Source organism: Rattus rattus, chromosome 7 (assembly GCF_011064425.1).
Source record: "Rattus rattus isolate New Zealand chromosome 7, Rrattus_CSIRO_v1, whole genome shotgun sequence".
NCBI lineage: Eukaryota > Metazoa > Chordata > Mammalia > Rodentia > Muridae > Rattus > Rattus rattus.
The window spans coordinates 99,774,168-99,784,553 of NC_046160.1; positions in this window are offsets into that span (position 1 = coordinate 99,774,168).

A 10,386-nucleotide genomic window follows, 5' to 3' on the forward strand; every position below is an offset into this window, starting at 1 on the left:
CCACCCTCTTCTTTCCTCTTAGGGTAGACTTCTAACATTTGTGGATCCATCTCTCCCACGACACCAGGCTCCTAGACGCTGGCTGTGAGTCCAAGCTGACTTCTCAGCCTTTAAGTTTCCTGCAGCCAGCAGGGCTCTGGCAACCGTGACATGGATATCAGTGGGTGAACAGATTGGTGGGGTGGCGGTTGATAGTGGTCTCCTAGGCTCGCCCGCCCCCGCCGCAGTGAGTTTCAGAATCGTGGGACAGCAGCTCTAGGAACAGGGCTGGAAAGCCCTTTGAGGTTGATATGGGACTGCTTCTCGTTAAGAGTGGAACTGAGACCCTTGTGTGTGGTCACAGGTTGTCAGTGCCTCCACACCTGGCCCCCCATAAGGGCCTCACGTAGCTGAATCCCCTCTAGTCAGTTCTGAGCCTGTGTCCACCAGCGCCTAGGTTTGAATTCCGGGAACAGATCACCATCAAGATGCTAAAACAATTGACTGTATTTATTTGTTTAGAGTTTGTGTATTGTTCAATCCTCAGTCTCTTTGCAGTAGCTTACACAGGGTCTGTGGTAAGAGAAAAAAAAAACCTTAAGCAGAAATCCAGTCATATGGAGCCGCTGACGCTCCACGGGCTCTGGGAGTAACAAAATAACCAGGGTTTATTTTGACACGTCTTTACCAGAGGTTTTTAATGTTTCTGTTTGTTCTTTCTCTGCCATTGTCACCCTTGAGTCTGTCCTTTGCTGGGATTAGGAGTGAGGCTGGGACAGAGACTAGTTTAGAGTCTCCTTCAGGGGTTCTGAGCACCCCTCAAGCTGCTCCCTTTCCCTGGCTACAAACCCCCTTCCCAGCCTGCTCTGGATACAAGGTGGTAAGAAAATGACTGTCCTTTTCACTTGCCAATCCTAGTTTCACCCTCATGATTAGTGACCTTGGTAAAGCACATCAGGAGTCTGAGTCTCCATGGTCTCCAGTAGGAGATGGGATCCTCGAATCTGGATACACTGGATGAATGCTGGGTCTGTGGGGACCACAAAGGCTGTGGCTCCAGTTGTCTGCTTGGGAGCCTTGCTGTGCCTGGTGGGGAGAGAGGTTTAGCTCCTGCAGGACCCCTGGGGAGAGTAAGCCTTATGAAAGGTGAATTGGGGGCAGGGCGGACCACAGTCTCATCTCCCCCACTCCCCCACCCCCCACCGCCATCATGATAGCTCATGATAAGACTGTGAGGACACTTCCAGTCATCTTTGGGATGGAACTTCTGGAGACAGTAAGGGCTGGCTGGTGGGGGCCTGAGCTGAAGAAAACAGGTCTGTGCCCCTTAAGGAGGCAGGAAGCTGAAGGTGGAGAAGTCTGTGGGCCCAGGAGCAGCGGGCCCCAGTAAGATCTGCGTTCTAGAAGAGTTCTTGTCCCGTTGAGGTTAATTCTGTGCTGATTCATAAAAGACAGAAGAAAACAAAATAAAATCTAAGGGTTCTAAAGGAGTAGGCTTGCAGTGGGCTTTACGAAGATCAAAGGCCAACCTGAACTAGAAGAGGGGTTTCCCCCAAACTCTCCCTCCTCACCCTCTGCAGTTGGCAAAGAAGTTGAGAAAGTGAGGTGGGCCTACAGGGGGAGGGGCGCCGGCGAGACGCTCACTTCTTGGGCATTTATCACCAGGCTGACAGTCCATGCCATTCTAACAGTCACAAACTTCCCAGTCTGGCACTGCGGAGGCTGCAGAGCCCGTCTCCAGCCGGAAGACAGGAAGTGGACATCAACAGGAAGTGGAAATCACCCTATAGTCACCTTATAGTAAGTATCCTGCCCCAGGGTATTTAGCCACAGATCATTTTCCAACAAGAAAACACACAGATTAACGATCAATCCAGTAAATCGCGTCACGCCATCAACACAACTGCTGTCCTCCACATCCATCACCCCAGATACAGGCTGTACCCCGATGTACTCCGTATAAAGCTCATCTTTCTTGACCTGATGCAATGTTGAGCAAGCCCAGCTTCCATACAGAAGATGGAGTCCTCTACCAGCACCCCCACCTGCCTCCCCGGAACGGGTGCTGTAAGCCTCACCCAAGGCTCTGATTGTAAAGTTCTTGAATCGGACCTGGGAGAGACGGTTCTCCATGTACGGTTGCTGACATGGCTTCTGGAAGCCGGTCTTTGAATTTTCACGGTCAGTTATGCAATATTGGAAATTTCCAATGTTCTAAAAGCACATATGTAAATGCGTGCACATAGAAGACGCTAAACTGGAGCTAGAGAAGTCGCAGGGAAGCAAGCGCATCTTAGACTTGTGTCTCACTCCTATCAGCAAGTGCGCCCTGTTCCACCACAACTAGGGGCCCCGGGGCCCTGTTCACATCCTGAGGCCCTGCCCTGGAGGCACAAACAGATGATGAGGATGTTGTGAACGGTAATACCAACTATAGCAACAACTACGCTCACTACTACACCCCAAGTGTAGATTCACGGAATGTTCCATACCACACGCACCTAATAAGAGAGAAGATGAAGACACTGAAAATTTCAATAATCTGTTAAAAAGTCACACGACTAGCAAATGAAAGAGCTATGATTTGATTTGGTCTGTCTGATGCTAGCTCACCCATCCTTTCTTGAAAGCAGGGTGCCATGGTTTGAATATGGTCTGTCTCCTCTGAAATGTCTGTTGAAATTCCATTGCCTTAGGCACAGTATCAGAGGTGGGATGTTTAAGAAGTATTTGGGTCATTAAAACAATAATAAGGTTGCTAGGGTGGTGGTGCACACCTTTAATCCCAGCCCGTGGGAGGGAGAAGCAGGTACATGTTTGAGGTCAAGACCAGCCTGGTCTACAAAGTGAGTTCCAGGACAGTTGGGTCTTAAAAACCTGTTGAGGTTTGGTCTGTGGCTATGTAGTGTAATGCTAAATTCTATACCCAAAGGTCTAAGCCTACGGGTGACTTATGTTTACAAGCTTTTGTTGTGCAAACCTTGTTCCTTAAAACAACAACAACAACAACAATCAAAGTGTTTTGTCAATTACGAAAAGTTACTTTTGTGGAAATGGGTTGACTCTCTCAGGAACGGTGAGGTTTTGCCCTTGGTCCTGGGTTGGCTGTTATAAAACCCACCCATGGTATGGTCTTGACTCTTGGCATCCTTTACCTGCCCATCCAGATTTCCGTCAGGCTGCCAGGCAGCTCAAGGTCCTCCCCGACAGCAGCCATCTCATCTTGGACTCCCAGCCTCCAGAGAAATGAGCTGAACAAACTTTTCTTTATGAATCGCCCAGTGTCAGGTATACTGTTACAGCAACAGAAAGTGAGCCAAGACATGGTGAAAAGTCTTCTGACTTTACTATGCATTCATGGACATGGACCAGAGACAGTCTGACTTTCAGTGTGTCCTCCTTTTAATACAGGTCCTGCAAGGAGTTTTTCAACATCCTTCTAATTGTTGGCATTTGACCTCTGACACCTTGAGATTTTTATCTGAGCATAGAAAGTAGCAACTTCATTAGTATGCAGAGACCCAGGGAGGGGAGTTTAAAGCTTGGTAGTCTCTGCCTGGTTCTCAGAGGTTAAAAGAATTAGTTTGTTGGGGCTGGAAATATGGCTCAGCCAATTAAGGCTGCTTCTCCAGAGAACCATGGTTCTTCAATTTCAAGTGCCCACATGGCAGCTTACAACTCTTTGTAACACCAGTTCCAGGGGATCTGGTGGCCTCCTCTCTCTTCTGTGAGTACCAGGTATGGACATGGTGTTCTCATACTTGGATGCAAAACACCCAGACACATAAGGACTTTTTTAAAAGATTTATGTATTTATTTTATGTATGTGAGTACATTGTAGCTGTCTTCAGACACATCAGAAGAAGGCATCGGATCGGATTACAGATGGTTCAAAGCCACCATGTGGTTGCTGGGAATTGAACTCAGGACCTCTGGAAGAGCAGTCAGTGCTCTTAACCGCTGAGCCATCTCTCCAGTCCACATAAGGACATTTTTGAAAAAGAATTGTTTTCTGGCTTCTCCTCCTCCTCCTCCTCCTCCTCCTCCTCCTCCTCCTCCTCCTCTTCCTCCTCCTCCTCCTCCTCCTCCTCCTCTCTTCTTCTCCTTCTCTTCCTCCTCCTCCTCTTCCTCCTTCTCTTTTCTTCTCTCTCTCTCTCTCTCTCTCTCTCTCTCTCTCTCTCTCTCTCTCCCCTCTTCCCCCCCCAGTCTCTTGAAATAGAGTCTCTCCACAGTACCCACTGTCCTGGACTTACCATGTGGTATGCAGACCAGGCTGGCCTCAGACTCTCACAGAGATCTGCCTGCCTCTGCCTCTTGTAAGCTGGGATTAAAGGTGTATGCCATCATGACCAGCAGTTTATTTGATTTGTGTCCTATTTCAAGAGCTTTTTCTTCTTTCCCATGATTGTCTTCCTCACAGGTCTCCTCCCCTTTGTCTTTTCATATCGAGATATTTGGAGCTCTTTGGGCCTCTTGGTCTGCAGGAGGACAATGGCATTTGGCAGATTTCCAGTCCCATAGCAGTCTGGAATCATCCCATTCTTGACGGGATTTGCTTAATTCCAAGTCTGCCAGTTACCTTGGCACCAGTAACCAGAAACCACAGGCTTCAACTTTCCTGAGCAAAGAATGGTCATGCAATGCCAGTGACTATCTCAGAGGCAGCTGGGAGCTCTGTCCTGACAAGCCCTGCAGTGTACAGAGCCACCAGAGAGGAGAGACCTCTGCCTCCATGACTCCCGTGATAGCGCCCGAAGCTGCCAGGTAACCCCGGTAACAGAGGCATATTGCCATCCTATAGGTGAGGTCACTGGGGTATCTTAAGATCATACAGTTCACCAGTGGCCAAGTAGGACCAGGTCCCTGGCAGCAACTCTCAGATTCTAGTTGTTGACTGGACCAACTCTTCCACATCCTGGGCTCCACAAAAGCCACTCTTGATGGAAAGTTTCACCAAGAATATGATCAGACTTTGAAGGCTGGACAAAGAATTGGTGTGTCTATGTTTTGGGCATGTGGCTCCATATCTCCCTCTTCTTCCTTTCTGACACCACCGTAGGCTTCTTTGTGACCCTTCCAGCTGCTAGACTTTTGTCTTCTGTCCTTCTGATTTCTCAGCGCAGAACCGGCACAATGGAACTGCTGGGTTTGGTGAGACCCCAGAGAGCCGACTCCTTTAAGACATTTTTTTTAAAAAAGCATGTAACCCTAAATAAAAACTCTATTTCTTTTTCTTTTCTTTTCTTTTCTTTTTTTCAGATCTGGGGACTGAACCCAGGGCCTTGTGCTTGCTAGGCAAGCGCTCTACCACTGAGCTAAATCCCCAACCCCAAAAACTCTATTTCTTTTCTGCCTTTTTCTCTACTTTCTCCAGTGATCCTTTTGAGAGCAGGTGTCTTGGGTCTCTGAGAAGTCTCTCTCCACTGGAATAGGCCCTTGGAAGCCATGTGTGTAAGTAAGTGGGACAGGGATGGGCCCCTGACTCAGGTTAGACCCACCAGAGTCTGTCTTCTAAGGTGGAATTGCAACTTTGAGATGTTCCCTGGGAACCTCTGATGGCTTGAACTCAAACGATAGCGGCACAGGATATGGAAGGTGGGGAGAGCAGGCAAACTTTCAGAGAAAGAGGGGACCTCCAGCTCTCCAGTCACACAAGGACAGTCTGCTGCCCGGAACCCTTCTGTTCTGATGTTATCAAGTTTCTGCAGAAAGAGCTGGCTCAGCCCAGCCTCTGACAGAGCCGCCAGGGGAAGTCCTTGGTTATGAATTGTGCTGGAGGACCCATAATGCAGTAGGGGGCAGAAACTTCCTTCTAGGTCTCAAAGGGAAACCATAGACCAGGATGAAGGTCATCATTTAACCTCAGCTCCAGAGGGAATGCAACCCTGAAAAATACGTTACTGACTGACTGACTGACTGACTGACTGACTGACTGACTGATTTACCTATTCTTTTTGGCAGGGGCATTTTAATCAACAGCTGCCCAGCACTGTAATGAAAGTGAAGAAGCCCCAGCAGTCTTTTCAGCCCTGGGCAGTGCACCAGGTACTAGAGAACAGAGGCAAACAGGACTGTCCGCTCACAACTTGTGGGAGAGGTGGACAGGACAGGACCAGACTTCACACCAGGGAGGTGGTCAAGCTGTGTTTCTTAGTTACTTCTTTACTACTGAGATAAGATGCTATGACCAAGGCAACTTACAAAAGAAAGCATCTAATCTGGAGCTCACTGTTCCAGAGGATTAGAGGATTCAAATGGTGGGGATTCTACCCGTGGCTAGCCAGAAATGGAGCTAGAGCAGTAACTGAGAATTTACATCCAATCCACAAGCAGGAGGCTGGGAGAGAAAGAATTGGCAAGGGCTTTTGAAACCTCAAAGCCCAGTGACACACTTCCTCTAACAAGGCCACACCTCCTAATCCTTCCCAAACAGTTCTACCAACTTCAGACCAAACATTCAAATATATGAACCTATGGGGTCCACTCTCATCCTTACGACCACACCGTGATAAAGGTGTGCACATGTAGAGATGCTCTTACCAGAACATCCGGCCAGTGGTGCTTCAGGATGTTCCCTGGCAGAGACGGCAACTGAGTGGGGGGATGTTAAGGATAAAAGTTGCTAGACCACTAGGAAAAGGGGCCAATGCAGACAATGCATCCCGAAGAAAAAAGTCAATTTGAGGAGGAGGATACTGCAGCTGGAGCATGCAGTCTGACCAGGAAAAGAGTCATTAGTCACCTCTGGCAAAAATACATACAGGGAGTCAGGCTCTGTCTGACAAATCTGTGGCCTCTTCTCAATACATCCATCTACTATGTTCTTTGGCATGGAGTGGGGGGTGGGGAGTTACAGGATCGGCAAGATGGTTCAGTGGGTAAAAGGTACTTGCTGCCTAGCCTGATGATCTGAGTGCAATCCCTGGGCCACACATGATAAAAGGAGAGAACTGACTCCCACGAGTTGACCTCTGACCTCTGACCTTCACCCCTGTGCTGCGGCATGCACCACATCTCCCAGTAAGCAGATACATGTAATAAATAAATACAAATTGGTGTGTATATATATTTATAAAATAAATTTGTAATTGTACATATACATATATATTTACATAAAAGACATTTGTCGTGGCCTTAAATTTGTTAAATATGATCGCCCCATAGTTCACTCCCTATTTTTAAAACAAAAAATAAATATATAGAGAAATTCAAAATCTACACACCTCACAGCACATGTTGGAGAACTGTTGTATCGGGGAAACCGTGAGCCCCTGGAGGGTTTGAGGCACCGTCTCTCTTCCCTAGAGTCAGCCAGATGTGTGACTGTGGCTTGAATTGTCTGTAGTTACCTCGGTCCTGAGTGATTCAGACCAAGAAACTTCAGCGGCAGACAGAGGCTCTGCATTACCTTAGCTCAGATGTCTCGAAACCTCAAGGCTTGGTGATTCCCAGTCTGAATCTGGGTGTGTGATCTACCATGACCATGATTTTACATGGAACTTAGACTCTATGGTCTGAGGGCTAGAGGACAGTGAGCTGAACTTTCTATCTAATATCCTGCCCTGAAAACAGTGCACAGGAAATAGCCAAGCTTTTCCTAGACCAAGCCACTTAGGACGGCCCATGCCCGAGGTTCCTTGCAGGCCATAGACTCTTGGCTCCCTCACCAAGTCGGGCAAACCCAGCTGGGCTTGGGCTGTCTCTGTTACTGAGACAGAGAGGAGGGTCCAACACTCTTCCGTGCCTCTGGCTAAGAGCAGGGATAAACTGAGGCTCTGGGCTTTGTCTTCTCCACGGGGTTGATCCTCACTGGGGAACTGACCCTAGGGTCTTCAATGAGACGTGGGCTTCCAGAAGACTCCTGCCCCAGCTGTGGAAACTAAGCAGTCACAGGGCTACCAGCACAGCTGGCACTGTGAGTGGCTCTGGCACAAAGCCCTTGGCAGCCATGACTTCATTTATGTCTCTCAACAAGCCCACAGGCTGCACCACGGACTCAGCCTCCACGAATGAGGGCTAAGCCTGAAGCAGTTCCCCCAGAGTTCTGTGACGGAGAGGGCAGAGCTTGGGAGAGGTATTTCTGCTGCTGCTGGAGTCTGACTGAACTCAGCCCCCATCTCTGCATCTTTGAAAACTGCTTGTTTGGTTGCTTGGTTCGTATTCTGGTTCTACTGAGGAAGACTGAACTAAAACAAGATTCACAAGGGCTATTCCTGGGTCATTCACTCAAACTTGCGGGACAGAGGACTAAAGAGGCAAAATACGGGGTAAAAACACAACCTAAAAAGTAAGGAGTCTTGTTCTTCTCTAGCACACCAACCGGTTGTCCAGTGCCAATCAGTCAGCCCTGGAAGCATACATATAAGTAACATTATATGGACTGAGCAGGTTATATTTAGGAATATATATGTATATGCATATATGCATGCAATTAACGATAAAAGAAGAGGCTATGAATTTAAAGGAGAATGGGCGGGGCATGTGGGAGGGTTTGGAGGGTGGGAAGGGAATGGGAAAACGTAGTTATAATTTCAAAGACAAAATTTTAAAAAGGGCAAGCACATTTTAATAAGAGCACAGACAGGTCTTTGTGCGTTCTCAGTCAGATTGGTCCATAGCGAGTTACAGGCCAGTTAGGGTTACCTTGACCCTTTACTTCTACTCAAAACACACTGAAAATAATTTTCCTTCCTTCCTTCCTGCCCTTCCTTCCTTCCTTTCTTCCTTCCGTCCTTCTTTCCTTCCTTCCTTCCTTCTTCCTTCCTTTCTTCTTTCCTTCCTTCTTTCCTTCCTTCCTTCCTTCTTCCTTCCTTCCTTCCTTCCTTCTTTCCTTCCTTCCTTCCTTCTGTCCTTCCTTCTTTCCTTCCTTCCTTCCTTCTGTCCTTCCTTCTTTCCTTCCTTCCTTCCTTCCTTCCTTCCTTTCTTCCTTCCTCCCTTCTGTCCTTCCTTCATCTCTGTGTCTGTTTTGGGGCAGGGGGTTTATTGCTTTCAAAGTCTGTCTGCTTTCAACAATAGTCTTAAAGCTACTTTTCTTTGCACATCAGGTCAGGCTGTCTCTCCTGCCCGACAGCCCAACCCCTGGACTTATATCCCTCTCTCTGGAGTACATTCTCTAGGAACTTCTTGAGAAAGAGATGGGGATGTCGATCTTTCTTCTTCTGAGTGCTTCCTGCATGTTTCAAGATGTCTTTCACCCTTAAGCTTCACCGTATTCTGGCTACATAGAATTCTACCTGCATTTTTCCTCTTCAGAACTGTGGAGGCCCTATTTCACCGACTCCCGAAGCGTTAATACAAAGCCTGTGTGTGCCAACTCCTTGATAAGTTATTAGCTGCTCCACTCCGGAAGTGTTTTGGATTTTTCCCCCTATTCTCTTGGTCTGACGAAGTTTCACCGAGAGATGTCCAGAGATACCCTTTCCTACAATTGTCACATCTGTACTTTCAATTTTAATGTGACTATTTTTTCAATTTGGGGAAATACCTTTGGTTAGTTCACTAATCTTTCTATGTTTATGGACTTCATAGCAGTTGCTTTAAATTTTTAAATTACATTTATTTGTATGCGCACGCATGTGCACAACATGGTATGTGTGTCAGAGGTCAACTTGCAGAAGGAGGTTGTCTCCTTCCACACTGTTGCTCCCAGGATCCAACGCGTATCAGGCTTAGCGCCTACCCACTGAGCCATCTCTACAGCTTCCTTATTTTTATGTGGTTTTGCTTTGCTTTTCTCCTGGAACTCTTACTAATCAAATGTTGGTCCTCCCAGGGTGAGCACTCTTACACTATCTTTTCTTCCAGTTCTTCAAAATTACTTTCCATTTCAGTTAACCATTAATTTCCTTTCTTGGATCTTTTTTTTAAAGAATTATTTATTTTATGCCTACAAATACACTGTAGACACTTCAGACACACCAGAAGAGAGTATTGGATCCCATTACAGATGGTTGTGAGCCACCATGTGGTTGCTGGGAATTGAACTCAGGACCTCTGGAAGAGCAGTCGGTGCTCTTAACCACTGAGCCATCTCTCCAGCCCCCTGTCTCGGATCTCATACACTTCTCTGCTTCATGATTACTGTACCTTAAGGACTTCTGAGAGGACTGATTTAAACAGTTAATTAGCTCTGTTTTATCCTGGGTCAGTAGTCAACTGCTTTGTTCTATCCCCTTCTTTTGTGCAGTCATTTCCTTAGGTCACATACCTAATAACCCTTGGCTATACAACCGTTATTCTTAGTGAAAGGAACGGTATAGGCTCAGGACACCCCAAGACCAAGTTCTTAGCACAACGGAGGTTTATTTGTCCCAGAGGGACACAGGGCAGAGAATGAGAGACAAAGACAAGAGATGGGGGATGAGAGAGAAGGGAAAGGGAGCAAGGGAGAGGGCAAGGAGTCCTTGT